The sequence below is a fragment of the Rousettus aegyptiacus genome, unplaced genomic scaffold, assembly GCF_014176215.1.
Source record: "Rousettus aegyptiacus isolate mRouAeg1 unplaced genomic scaffold, mRouAeg1.p scaffold_m13_p_4, whole genome shotgun sequence".
In the NCBI taxonomy this organism is placed as follows: Eukaryota; Metazoa; Chordata; class Mammalia; order Chiroptera; family Pteropodidae; genus Rousettus; species Rousettus aegyptiacus.
Window position 1 is genome coordinate 38,318,491 of NW_023416307.1, and position 15,843 is coordinate 38,334,333.

Sequence of the window (15,843 nt, forward strand, 5' to 3'; positions counted from 1 at the left end):
CTCTCAGAAATCTGTTTTAGTCTTTGATGGTGGGAAATGGTAATTTCTAAAATAATGAGTCAAGCAGTTATTGAAAGAGGAAAAAGGTAAACTGGCGTTTACTCTGATCTAGGTGCTTGCTCTTGGATATATTGCCTTATCAGAAATACCTCAGGAGAATCAGAATCCATTTGACTCTCTGTATTCAGTTTTTTAATATGCCAACTTGAGTGGCCTATAGGAGCCTGTTAAACAGAACAGCACAAAGTTTTCCCTGTCTAACTAAGACTTTGACATCAGAATTTCCAAAGCTCTCATTATTAAGATATTATTTTAATAAAAACTCTTTGTAGCAAAGTCCCCATTGCATCTTCAGACCAAAGATTGCACCAGTGCAAAGATTCCCCAGTGTATTCCCAGAGCCTAGCACCTTTTATGGCAATGGGATAAATGAATAAAACGAGAGAGAATGAATGAATACATGGATGAATGGGGGGAAAACAGTCTTTCCAATTCAAATTTTCCTCAGTATTTTTCCAGTAAAATTTACGAGACATTGGGTGTGCTTCCTATGGTGACATAGACAAACAGCATACAGCATTTTTAAACATTGGAACATGTAATTTATATGTGTTGCTAACAGAGAGATAAGAACAGGAACAGGATTCCTGGGGTATAGTAATTGTGCCAGATACATGGATTTTTATATTAACTACTTATTTGTCTATTTACTCACTTATTCCTTTATTCTACTTATTGTTGAATGTTATTAAGTTAATTGCATTTTTGAAACTTTTCTTACTATAGTTTTTATACAACAAACACTTCATACATGATGTTTCCTAGATGACAACCATTCCTATTCCAGTTCCTATTTTGCCCTAATCTTTTGCATCTTGTCATGAAAATGTCACAATGGCACAGGCAGGCATTCAAAAAGCTTTTCTGGTACAAAGCAGGAGATGTACAGTGCACCAGATAGAGGCAGTCACAGTGGAGCAGTTTGTGTACTGGTTGTTCATGTGTATGGTGCTTTGAAGTACGAATGGTTAGAGATTATTTGATTTGTTACCCAGTCAAGAAAATGGATAAAACAAAAGTTTGTGATCCATGGTTCCAGATGAACAAGTGGGTGGTAATTGGTGTTCTCATTGGCCACCTCAGGAAAAGCTTCAGCGTTTGACTGGTCCCTCAACCAAGTCTCACCAGAAAGAAGGCTGCAGCAAGCCACCTTTACTGAGGACCTATGGAAAACTCTTCCTGGTACTTAGAACATGTTTCTTACCTAAAGGAATTGGAACTAAGGATTTTTGTTAGTGGTTAAAAAACAAAAAATCTAGCAGTTACTACAGATAACATCAAAATCACTTTTTTTTTTTTTATGGTCAAGACCCTTGAAAGCTGTAAGTGACAATATCAGTTGTCTTCTAGAAATATTTATTGAGGGCCTACTGTGTGTCAATTACTGTTCAAAGTACTGGGGATATAGCAGTGGAACCTAAAAACACAGAAATGAATAACAAAAATTTTTACTTGTCTTAAATAAGAGTTAAGAGGCCTTTAAAATAGAATTATGGTACTTATTAAGCATGCCATATCTAGTCCATTCTGACTTTTTTATTAAAATTACTGCAGTGGCATTCGTTAATAAAATCAAATAGGTTTCAAGTGTACAATTTAATAATACGACATGTATATTGCATTATGTGTTCACCACCCAAAGTTAAATTTCCTTCTGTCACTAAATATTTGACCGCCTCTACCCCTACGTACCTCCCACCTCCCCCGCACCCCTCCCTCTGGTAAACACTGGTAATCCACTGTCTATGTCCAGCAAGTCTCTGTTCGTCATGTTTGTTTGTTGCACTGGATATGAAACTGAAAGCAACCATCACTGCGCCTACTTTATGATCCAATTCAAGTGCAAAAATAATTATAGCGACGTGGCTTTGTTTTCATCGCTGCTGCTCACCTCAGCTCACTTGGGCTGCAGGGACAATGACTGAATAAACTGTGAAGAGGGAAGAAGAGCAATTGTCCTCTTGCTGGGTAGCAATTGCCTGAAGGGAAGAACCATTGGTTATCCAAAATGCTTGATCTTTCCTCAGGGACTGAAGGCTAGTTGGGAAAGACAAATTGCTATAAAGGGTCAACTTAGAAATAAGAATTAAATAAGAACTTAACTATATATATATATATATATATACATATATATATATATGTATATATATATACATATATATTTTTTTTAAAGACCTGGTAAGTTACCCTGAGGCCAAATAATTTGACAAAAGTGCCAGAATCCCTATTCATTCCACTCTGTAGAACTAAGGTGCTCCCTGCCAGACCTCCTCTGCAACTAATCCTGAAAGATATAGAGTGGCTGCTGGGCAAACCCATTCTGAAGCTTCTTGTACTGTGTTTTTCCCAACTACCTGCTACCTAGTAGAAAAATAATCATTAGCTCCCAAGTACCATTCAGTATCATAAAGTCCATTTGGATGTGATTATTTTCCAATTATTGGCTTAATCAGAACTGTGAGCACAAAAAGCTGTTCTGTGTATCCTCAGAGAACAAGAGGACATAAGCCTTAAATTGTGGCATAAGTAACTTGTTTCAGAAATATTTTTTAATGCAGTTATTACAATTCCTGTTTGTGGGGGCAGAATTTAGCGAATGCTGTGACAAAGACTATGTCCTTCAGCTTGAACCCTGGGTTGTTTCACTAGACACAAAACTAACAGACTAAGATAAAGACTTTTGAAACAAACACTTAAATTATTCCTTAAAAAAAAAATTTCCCTTACATCTATTAGTCCCCAAAAGAGTGGAGGAAGTGAAAAATGAAATGACAAAGATTAACCTAGGCAAGTATAAGAGTTTTCCTGTACAAACTCTACTCTAGGTAAAACTTAGTCACAAATAAAACTATTGGCAAATCTGAGAAAAAAGGTCTTAGTGAGGTTTTCCAAGGCCTACCTGCTGAGAGGTAAGGAGGACCAGAAGGAACGAAGTTTAAATGTGTGAAATTACTTTTTTAACGTAATGGAAGCCAAAATGCTTCTATAATTTTAGGTCCAGCCACTCTAGCATCAGTTACACTATTTTATACATATATAATGCACTAATATGATACAACTTTTAGCCTATATATATATATATATATATATATATATATTTACACACGCAACCAGATAAGGTTAAGGGTGTATGTGTGTACGTATAGTGTGTATGTGTTTGTGTGTATATATATTACGTGTATGTTTAACTCTCTATAAATGGTTAAGGATATATATTTATGTTTTTACATATATCAAGCTATGTACATTGGTTGTTTTAACTTGGGAGAGCAGCAAATATGAGAGTATCTAGTTTGGGGGGATTTTATTTTATACTTTTGGCTTTGTATTAATAGCTTATAATGTCTATGCTTTACTTTTTTTTTTTTTAAGAGCAGAAGGGAGGAGTTTGTCTACCATACTAAAGCAAAGAACTAGAGAGTATGTTGTGTTCCAGGGCTTTGGCCAGGATGAAATTGTAAACAGTCTAAAGCCAGATCATTTTCTGATGCTCTGGGGAAAGCTCTCAGAAAGCCCTCCTCCCACTCCCTGATAAGGACCCTCCTAAAGAACTACTTCTGCAGGCCCTAACCCTGACCCAGAGTCTGGGCACAGACCTGGCTGGAGCATGGGACAGATGGGACAGGGACTCAACTGCTTCTACTGTGCAGAACTGCCCAAGGGCACTGCAGAGATGCTCAGATTCTCTCAGAAGGGATGCCAGAGGAAGTAACCTGACCCACCCAAATCTGTCCTGACCTTTTCTTGAAAAACAATCTGGAGTTAGCAATACTCCTCCCCTCAAAATAACTTTTAAAATGCTTGCATAACAAAAAAGGCAAGTGTGCACAGAATAAAAATAATTTAAGGGCGAAATGACATAGGGTGGGCTTAACAATGGTGTAAACTGGTTACAGAGACAGAACTCCAATTTTATTTCTTGTGTATTTCACACACATTCACAAGAGGGTCAGAAGGACATTACACAAATTTTAGAGTCCATCGATCATTGGCATATATAGTGAAAAATAAATGGTGTCAGCACTGTTAGACCTGAATGCAACAAGCAGAATCTTCACTCCCTCTATCTCTAATTCTCACAAGTCTCTGCTTAGACTTGGGGAAACTGAGTCAAACCTTTTAAAGTCACACAGTTCAACTCGGTTTGAAACCCAAATCTAGCAAATGCAAAATCCTGTATATACTCTCCTTAACACACAAGTTTTCTCCCAAAAAGCTACAGCTTTATGATAATGGTGATGATGATACAATCAAATGTAATTTTGGTTATTGTTTACGGCTAAACTAAATAACTTACACAATAGTTGTAGTATTTGTCCTCTTTACAGCAGAGATATGGAGCAGAACTGTCCAACACACTGATACCAGACTGTATATGTAAACTGGGGAAAAGAAAAAAAAAAAGACTCAGCAACCTTACCAAACGTGAGGCAGAAAATATAGCAAATTATTTTTTTAAGTAATAAAACACTTTATTTCTGCCATCTAGAAATAAATACTCTTTACATTGTGATTTATTTTATTCTGGCCTTTTAAAAATGTGTATGTTTTATTTATTAAAAACTAGGCTTATACTATACCGATTTTTGTCCTTGCTTTAAAATGTTTAATGAGAATAACCTAAGTCCTGTAATAAAATGATAGTACCAACAAGAAATCTAAGTAGCTATTAAAATAATACAGTAAATCTTTGTGAACGGAGTTTGGAAAGTTGTCCAGGATGTACCATAAAGTAAAAAAAGCAAATGCAGAACAATATGGACTGTATGATTCCGTTAAAACCAAGGAAGAAACTATACATCTGTGGCTTTGTGAACGCACATATCCCCCTTCTCGTAGGTATTTGTGTGAGCATAGAAGTAGAAAGTGAAAGGGAACCACTTTTACTGTTTATTTTAGACACTCATTTATAGTATTTAAATTTTTATAGTAAGCATGTGTGTTGTGGACTAAATATATATGTTCCCCCCCCCCCCAAAAAAATCATATGTTGAAGCCTTAATTCCCATTGTGGCTTTATTTGAGTAAAGAAGTAATTAATACTAAATGAAGTCATTGAGTGGGGCCTCGATCCAATAGGATTAGTGTCCTTATGATAAGAGACACCAAAGAGCTTGCTCTTTTTCTTCTCCCCTATCCCCTTCTGTTTCTTCGGGAGTATTGTATGCTGGCTCAGGCTGACTGCAGGCCAAAGTTCAGGGTACTGGAGGAGAAAGAGAAGATTAACCAAAGTTTGGTTAACAAGTGTTTTGTTCTGATTGATCAGTAGGACAAGCAGTTAAATTAATGGTTTATATGGCAAAGGAAAAGAATTTTGAGGGTCTGCATCTGGCTTTGTTACGTTTAAAGAAGGGAAGCATCTATGAGTCTCATTGAATCATTTTCCAAAACACAAATAGCGGGGAGATTTCTTAGCCTTACCTGTTTTCAAATAAAATTCAACATTGTCAAATTCTGCAAATGAGGTTAAAAATAGTCACCTTTCCTCTTCCTGAGACGTTACTGGGTACCCTTAGTATTGTGTAGTTTTCTATAAATATTTTTATACCTTTCATAACATACATTTAATATTATAACAACCCCTTGAAGTAAGTGCTACTGTCCCCATTTTCTCAAATAGCAACCAGGCTCTTGGAAGGTAATATTCTCAAGGTCACCAAGGTCACAAGACTAGTAAGTAAATGCAGCAGGTACTCAAACCTGAGTCTTGGTGATTCACTCAGTTCCCCATATCTCACTGCCTTCGTGAAGTTACATGGAAAGGGTTTATAAATGGAAAGCTGGTAATCTTTAAGGAGAGCATGAATTTAAGCGACAACATTCTCTTACAGTTTACACAGTCCGAGTGGAAGGTGACCTAAAGAAATGAAACTTTATGTGGTAGAAAGAACACAGGTTTTCACATCAGATTACCTGGGTCTGAGTCCTAGCTGCATTATTTCCTCAATAAGACATTTTAGATGAGTCACTTAATTTAGTTGAGTCCTAGTTTCTCCACCTTTGTAAAATGGAGATGGTAATGGGATCAGTTCAAAGTTTAATGCTTTGCAAATTATAAAGCACCAATATAAAGTTAGTTAGTTAACCTTCATTGTCTTTCTTAATCTTATCAGCCAACCAAATTTAAGATGCTGCTATTAAGAAGATAGAACTCATCCAAGTTGGCTAGAACATAGAATGTTCTAGCCATTAGTTTAAGTTGAAGCCATTATTTACTTCTACAGATAAATATGTAGAACATTTCTACCAAGAGAATAATCCAGGGCTAATAATTTAAACCTAACAGGGTTATCTGGTATTGTGGTGCTTCATTTGCAGAAGATGTGTTACACAATCAGATGAAAGGAAACGGGGAAACTCAGGGAGCACTTGACCAGTAACACTGTGTATAAAAGCTAGGAGTGCTTTGCTGAGATAGTGAAAAGATACACTTGCAATCATAATATAGCTATGCACTCAATCCTCATTATACAGTGCTGCCTACAAATACTGTTAGAGTTTGTTCTAACTCTGTTTCCATTATAATAAAACCCCACTTTTGAGGATTTATAATTCAACCAAAATAATTTGCTACAGGAGTGTTTCAAAAGACCTTTTTTTTTTTTTTTTTAATAACCCTTTGAATAACATCAGAAATTCTAAACAATAAAGACTCTATCACTTCTAAAGCAGTTCTCATTGAACGAGTGTTAAATTTTTGGTCACATGGGCTTCATTTCTATTATATGAAGTTCTGCTAGATCACATCTTACTTTAGTTAATAGGCACTAATAGGAAATGGAGGGCTTCAAAACAGGTTTCTTTGGTTTACTTTTATTAAGAGAACAAACAGAAAAGGCATCGAATATAAAGGAAAAATATTCATACTTGTTTGCTGGGAAGTCACTTAGTCCAGCCTTGATAATTTGGATTTACAAAATATAAAGATTTTATTTTCCTAAACTATAGTAAAAGCCATGTTCCTGGGGATATTCATTAAATTTTTCAAGGTACTAAGGGGTTAATTGTAACTACTGTAATAGAAAAATCACTTAATCCTGGATTTCCTAACTTTATTCTTAGGGACACCAAATGTTATTAGTTGGCCTACCCTGAAACAAAACAAACTACATCAAATAAACATTAAATTAAATTCAGTGAGTTATATAAATTTAGAATATTCTTAAAAAGAAAAAAATACCCCTTCTTGGATAGTCACAAAGCATCTTAGCATATTAAAAATTCTGAAAAATATATTTAAACCTGTTTAATATGTTTAACTCGGCATTGCCCACATTTACTTTTACCCTATAGCTCCCTTTTCATAACCAATCACTGGTAAATCATAAAACAACATTAGAAATCAGTGGTTTGATCAATAAAGCAGAGTTTCTTTTCACAGGAAAAATCACTCCAGTATCCTTTGTTAAAAAATACAGACCCAGACTCTGGAGTTCAAGCCAACACTGTATATTGACAATCTACCCCTATCTTCAGGCCCCATCCTCAGGATTACTGTGCACACTGAAGCTTGACAGCCACCAAGATGGTGTCCAAGCGGACATCCCAAAGATGTAAAATTGGTTTCTACAAAACCTTCAAAGACCAGATAGTACTAATGCTTCATATATTGTTCCAGAGTATTGAAAATTAAGTAAAACTACCTAATTTCTTTAAAGGAAATAGAATGTTGATAATTACATCTTAAAACAGTACAAAAATAAAAACTGCAGACCAATATCATTTATGTATATCAATGCAAAAATACTAAATGAAATGTCAACCAATAGAATCCAAGACCACAGGGGGAAAAAATGATATGCTTTGATCAAGTAGGATTTATTCCAAATGCAAGTTGTGTCCCATATCATGAAATACATTAATACAAGAGACTATGTTAAGAGGTTTGAGGGGAAATGTATTTGGTTGTCTTCATAAATGCTAAAGAAAATCTTTGACAAAATTCAACACATTTTTGGTGAGAAAAGTTATTCCAGAGAATAAAAATTGATGAATATTTTCTTAACAATATAGAATATATATACCTTTGCCTTAAAACATCTTACTTAGTGGGGAAACACTTGAGGCATTTTCACTAAGTTCAGGAATAGGCAAGGATGCCAAATATCACCATTACTAATAACTTTGTACTAGAGGTATTAACCAATGCAAATAGACAAGAGGAATCAATTGGATACAAAAGAATTGTTTAAGAACAAGTAAAACTGTCTTTTTGATGTGATTAAAAGTATCGATAAAAAGCCCAAGAAAGTCAAAGATAAAACTGACTCAAATAATAAATGAATTCAGTAAGTTAAGATATAAAATTAACATACTGTAATCAATAGTTTCATATACCTAAATAATAACCAGATAGAGAACACAATAGTAGAGAAAACCCCAATAACAGTACCAATAAAGAAATTAAATCTTTAGGAATAAACTTAACAAGAAATGTACAAAACCTGTGTGAGGAAAACATTACATCAATCCTGAATGATGCAAAAGTAAATGAAAACAAATGAAAGGCATCTCCTGTTGTTGGAGCTTGACAGGTTGACACAAAAGTTCCTATGGATACTTTCAGTTTCAGGTCCAACATGTAAAGATTTTGGAAGCTGTCATACCTGTGTTTACAATAAGAAAAAAATTGGAAAACATGAAGATCAATGATTTCCGGAGGGGGGTGGGGTGGTGGACGATGCTATCAGATAACTGAAGTTACTGAGCTAACTGCTACCTCAAAATCTAGAAAAACAAGAATATCTAGAGAGACACAGTTGAGATCTGGTAACCTGGAAAAGAAATCTCTGGGTCTATTACTGGTAATAATATTTAAATTGTACTTTAGACAAATTGCAGGAGACTAAGTATGAACCAGCATGATAGTGAGACACTCCTGAGACAGCAGTCTGTAAGCTATAGGGTGGATATAACTTTGCAGTCTTTACTTCTAGGAACCTCACCAGACTCTCAGGGAAAAAAAATCAAGAAAGATGTCCTCATGGCTCAGGCAAACAGAGAGAAAGCCTAATCATTGTGTAATACAGAACTATGTCCTGAGCTTTCTCTCTAACAAAGGCTTACTTTTTAGGGGAAAAGGCATTGCCAGAGCCATGTGAGGAATATTTCTTGGTCTTCTCTGTTATAACTTGGTGGGATTTTTAGAAGTTAAGCATTCCTCCCACTCCAGTACCACTTCCTGTCTCAACTAAAGGGGTTTTTCAAAGAAGTCAGCGCTTATATTGGGAATGTTGTAGCAGGAGAAGGAAGTAGGGAGGGGGAGTGGGAAGAGTGAAAGAGGGAAAATACATGTGAAGGTCACAGTCACGAGAAAGGCCCACTAAAACACTGAGATTTAATTGGAATATTATAGAGTACCGCACATCTTAATCCCTTAGCACCACACCAGAGGGTTCGAGTATAAGAGTGGATCATAGCTGAAAGGGCGGCAAAACGTAGATTCTCTGAGAAGTAGAAAAGCCCAAATTCAAGAAGGAAGACAGAAATAAAGAAAATAGAAACATTTGAAGCCTCTGCTAACTATAGCTGTGGTAGATACTAAACACTGCCCAAACAAAGCAAATAAAGAAGTATTAGATTATAAGCCAAATTATAGCATAAATATTCATGAGTCCAGACTAATATAAATAAATGATCGAATAAATAAATAAATGAGAAGAACTGACAAATCTCCAATACATGAGAATCGTAAATAATTTATATAGATAATCCATACTCGAAGAGGAGGACCATAACTCCCCACTCTTTAAATGTAGCCTGTGTATAGTGTATCTTATACAAGAACACATAGCTTAATAATAAGAACTTAAAAATAATAAAAACCCATAACTTCAGTCTAATCATGTGAAAAACATTGACAAATCCCAGCTGTCGGATCTTTTACACTATACCTGACCGATACTCCTCAAAACTGTCAAGGTAACCAAAAACAAGGAAAGTCTGAGAAACTACCACAGCCAAGCAGAGCCTGAGACATAAAAACTAAATGTAACGTAGTATTATGGGTGGTATCCTGGAACTGGGAAAGGACATTAGGTAAAAATCAAGAAACTATGAATAAAGTATGGACTTTAGTTAATAATAATGTATTTGTATTGGTGCATTAACAACAACAAAAGTACCATATTATTTCAAGATGTAATTAACAAAGGACACCAGGTGTGAATCGTATTGCAAATTCTTTGTACTATCTTTAGGATGTTTCTGTATAGCTAAAAGTATTATAAAGTTAAAAAAGTTGTTTTTTAAAAGGTGATATGGAAAATAAAAGATATGAAAATAACCAGGAAACACTTTTTAAAAAATCGATGATGCGTACTAGTTTTACCTGACATTAAAACGTACCACAGAGCAGCAGTCCCCAACCTTTTTGGCACAAGAGACCATTGCTTCTATGAGAATCTAATGCCTGATGATGACCTGAGGTGGAGCTGAGGCTGTGTTGCTAGCACTTGGGAGTGGCTGCAAATACAGATGGAGCTTCACTTGCTCACCCACTGCTCATTTCCTGCTATGTGGCCCGGTTCCTAACAGGCCACAGACTTGTACCGGTCCACGGCCTGGGAATTGGGGACTTCTCCTATAGAGCCTCTATAATTAAAACGATATGGTACTGATGTAAAGTTGACTAATAAACCAATAAAATTAAATAGTGAGCTTAGAAATAAGTCCAAATATATGTAGAAATTTAGTATATGATAAAAGTGTCATTCCAAATCACTTATGGAAAATTTAATAAATATTGCTAGGTCAACTGGGTAACCATTTTGAAAAAAAATAAAATTACATATAGACCTTGCACCATATACAAGGATAAACTCCACAGATAAATAATTTTAATAGAATTAGACAGAATCAGAAGAAAGCATGAGTGAATGCCTCCGCAAATCTCATTTTTGAGAGGCCCCATAACTATGATTCAAAATCCAGTGGCAATTTAAAAAATTGATAAATTTCAGCACAATTTTTAAAATAAGCTTTTATCCTGGCAAGAAACACATTAACAACATCAAGAGATGGCTAACAAATAGGGAGAAAATACTTGCAACATAATTGCAACAGAGATATTCCTAATGTAAAAAAGAAACTTTTAAAAATTGAGAGATGTGTACTGCCATGCCACCCTGAATGTGTTCAATCTCATCTGATCTTGGAAGCTAAGCAGGGTCGGGCCTGGTTAGTACTTAGGTGGGAGACCACTTAGGAAGACCAAGTGCTGTAGGTGGTAAAAAAAAAAAAAAAAAAAAAAAAATTGAGAGAAATATTCGGATTATATAAGAACACATTAAGCTCAGTAAAAAGAACGCAAATAACCTAATTTTAAAAAGTGTTTGAACACTTCACCAAAAAGGATATACCAAGGGCAAATAGCACATGACAAGAGGTTGACATCATTACTTATTATGGAAATGCAAATTAAAACCACAATGAGATATCATTACACATGGACAAGAATGGCTTATATTCATAAGACTGACAATTTAAATCTATGGCAAGAATCTGGAGCAAATGGAAATCTCAAATGTCACTGGTAGAAATGCAAAATGTTATAGACCATTTGGAATATACCTTAGCAGTGCTTATAAAGTTAAACACACTTACTGTGATCTAGCGATCTCATTCCTAAGTATGTACCCAAGATAAATGAAAAAAATATGGCCACGCAAAGACCTGAGTGAAAAGGTTTATAACAATTTTTTTTGTAATAGCCCAAAACTAGAAACAATAAAATGTCTACCAACTGGAAAACGAATAAACAAATTGTACTACATCAATAAAATGGAATATTACTCACCAGGAAAAAGAAGAAACATGTAATACATGTAAATTTCAAAGCATTATGTTGACTGAAAGAAGCCAAGCACAAAAGGCTATATACGCTATGATTCCAACTACATGAAATTCTGGAAAAGACAACAGCACAAATGAGAAATCAGATCCATGGAGGCTAGAGAGTAAGGAGAAGGAATTGTGCAAAGAGTCATGTGGACATTTTTAAGGATACAATTTGTTAAAAATAGGAAAAGAGAAAGGCTAGAATAACCACTGTGGTCTTGAAATGAAATTGGAGTATAAACTCATGGTTGTTAATATGTAGATAGATATAGGTGAGTGAGTGTGTGTGTGTGTGTATGTCTGTGTATATATGTGTACATATAATTCCTAGGTTTACCTGCTGATAAGGTCCAGAGGCCGTGACATCTGGGCACCAATGGGCATTGTCAGTGTGTAAGGAAGGACTCAAAAAATGATGGGGATATGTCAAAAGGACAGGAGTATCAACTGGAAGGGATTTTCAAGGGCCAAATCTGTGAAAATTTGAGTAATAAAATAGTGACAATAATGGATTAGAACACACACCAGATAAAATAATTGTCCATGAGTCTATGCTGAAATAAATAATTAAATTATTAATAAACGAGGAGAAGGAAAGCTACTTCTTACAGTAGAATTCCACCTAATAAATGCTAAAGGAAAATAGAAATAGAAAATTGCCACTTTGCAAATAACAATAGTAATAACTGTTTTAGTCATGAATCATCAATGGGCGCTAAAATTCATGGGAAAAATTATGATAAAAAACAGCTGATTTATGTAATCTCAAACTATCTCTACAGAAGAAATTTATTAATTACAAAGGGAAATCTGACATTTACCACAGAGAAAAACTGGCAGACATCATTTTGACCAAGAGATCTAGCCAGTGGGACAAAACGATATTAGTGTCTCCTGATATGATACACTAAAATGGGCCGATGCCGCTTTTGTAGTATTCTTATAAAAAAATGCATAAACTGAATTTAATAGTGAGGAAATATCAGACAAAACAAAATTGAAGGACTTTCTACAAAATGACTAGCCTGTTTTCTTAAAAGTGTCTAGGACATAAAAGACTAAGAATAAAGAACTTCTCCAGATTAAAGGATTTGAAAGACACATGTGATCTTGTAGCAAAAAGAGGACATTGGTGAAACAATTGGTAAAATTTTGATAAGATTTTGAGATTAAGTAATGGCATATATCAATGTTAATGTTTTGAATCTGAAAACTGTACAGTGATTATTGTTGAGAAATAATTCTCCATGTCTTTTGAACAGGCACCGACTGCCTTTGTTTTGAACTAACTTTTCAGGAGTGTTTATATAGCAAACAGTATTGGAAGAGAGATAGTATCTACCCTTCAGAGCAAAGGGCAGGTATACTTATTGTCCATTATTAAAGATTTAATATCCTTAAACTCAGGGTTCCTTTCCTATAATACAACCCACTGCATTTGTGGGCATCTATCTAGCCCTCTTCTCATGGCCTTGTGGAAAATAGAGCATGGGAAACCTATAAAGATATTGATACTCTGGCTATTGCTATTGGTGACCTCAAGCCAACAACCGTAAAGGACCGAATTCTGTCAACAGTTTAGCTTGGAAGAGAGCCCTGAGATCCAGAAAGGGACACAGCCCAGCCAACACCGCAATTATAGCCCTGTAAGAAACTGAGCAAAGCACCTAGCTAAGCCACACCCAGACTTCTGACTCACGGAAATGAAGATAAAAATATGGGTTTTTTAAAATGACACTAAATCTGTAGTAATTTGTTATGCAGCAATAGAAAATTAATACACCATGAAACTGAGCTCACTGTGATATCAGTATCCTTAAGAACCTAATAGTGTAACGTTTAAGAAGAAGGAACACATCTGCACATTAGCAGTTAAAGAGCTTCAGTCTCCTACAATGTGATAAAAGCAAAATTAAGTCTTTGAAACTATCCTGTGAGTAATAGGGTTCTATGCTTTCCATAATAAGTAATTCTCAGTAATTACACCTTCTCATCCACTACTCCACAGGAAAAGAACAATGACTTTCTTTTTGTTTATTTGTATGAACATGTATTACTTAACTTTTTGGTAATTGGGATGAAAATTACATTAGTAAAAGAAACAAGGACCAATTCTATTGAGATGCTCCTCTGATAGCCCACTTCGATCTAAATAAAGCCTCAGATGGTTCCCACTTTTTATGGGAAGGTGGCATTTTTCATGGGAAGAAAAAAGCTGCTCGGAAACAAAATGGGAGAAAAAGCAGCAGAAGAATTAAGAGGTTTTTGGCGGGGTAAGAGGTGCAGGAAATGGTACAGAAAAGAGGAGGCATTGGATTACTAGAGGCTGGAAGGAGATTCCTGGGAGAAGAGATGGTTCATGAGGTTTTTCTGGAGAAATTCTGAGTTTTTGTTTCTGAGCTCTTTTGTGCCCCCACAAATGGTCATAAAAAAAGCAAACATTTTATTAGGCTTGGCTCAATTAGTCTTCTTATGAATATATCAAGGTTAGCCCCTGGCTAAGAAAAAGTCAGTATATGCAGGACACAGTCAATCAACATCTGGCTTTTGTTTCAAAGTTTCAAACTAAGATCTTGCAATACACAGTGCTGAAGTCAGCCTGAGTTTACTAAGCATAACTCTAAAGATGATGGCAATTTGGAAAAACCATAGCTCTTTATCCTCTTTTATATAAGCTTTATTTTATCAGAAAAATACAAGTAGAGAAGTTTTTCTCAATCTAGGCAATGTAGTTTTCTAATGTCTATTATGATGATAAAAATGAAGAATTAGAAGTAGGGGAAATTGCAAAGAGTGGCACTACGGCAACAAAGTAAACTAAGACAAAGTTTACATTCAACAAATTTTATTTTAAATTATAGTTGAGATCTTTCTTTTTTTCCCCATTCACTTCCTTTTTGGAAAACAAGTCCTTTCTGTATCTGCTTGACGCCAAGTCCTGAACACATAACTACGTTCTTCTGTTTTACCAAAATAATGATAGTCTCTTTAATTCTCAAGTTTTTCTTTACTTCATTTGTATAAATACATACATATATACATACACAGATATATACATAAAAATCTGTAATGTGTAACTTTAATTATTAACTTGTAATTACTGTTTAAACAAATTCTACTTTTAATTTTCCAAAATAAACATTTTTTTATTAAATTGAGTTTTGTACAAAATAGCATTATATTGCAAAGTCCACGTATATTTTCTTTTGAACCATGTATTGCCTAATTTCAATTATATCTATTCCTTCTCCCTTTTCTTTTGGTGGAGAGGAAATCCTTCTTTCTGTAACATCAAATTGTCCAAAAAGTCCTCACCTGCCTTACCTTTTTCTCTCCAAATACCCACACAGTCAGTCTTCTTGAAGTATGCCCAGAAAGTCAGGACATGGTATCAGGCTGAGAACAAGGGGGAAAAATGTAAAATCCCAACCACACGGCACCCTAGGAGTAGTATAGGTACCTCCACTGCCTATTAAAATCCAGGTTTCTGTTTTTAAATTAAGATTTCTACAACAGTTATAACCTGTCACAACTGATTATATCAAAAAGACATCTGAATTTAAAATGGAGTTTTAGATTAAAAAATTAAGACCTTCATTGAAGAGTAGTTATAAATATTTACGTTTAAGAGACCTTCATTTAAGTGTAGTTGTAAAGACCTTGGTTTATAGAAGAAAAACAAAAAATATAGAGTGGCCAATGAACTTCACCAGGATTCATGCTTAAGACTTTGCGCTCTGTAAATTTTAAAGTTTTTGAACATTTACTAGTGCCCTCTGGTGACAACATAGATAAGAATAAAGAAGTCTGCTGCTATTCCTTTGAAAATAGAAATCGAGATTATATAGATAAGTATGTAACAACCTTCACTTTTTCTGCCCTGGTCACACTGAATAAGTCAATGTGATTTTTTTTTTCAATTTTTTCTCTTTCTAATCATTCTGA

At 34.9% G+C, this 15,843-nt stretch overlaps 1 pseudogene; it reads left to right on the forward strand.

Annotated features, from left to right (window-relative positions):
* Positions 1-11,168: 11,168 nt before the first annotated feature.
* On the forward strand, positions 11,169-11,287 carry LOC118602599 (annotated as a pseudogene).
* The last annotated feature ends 4,556 nt before the right edge of the window (positions 11,288-15,843 follow it).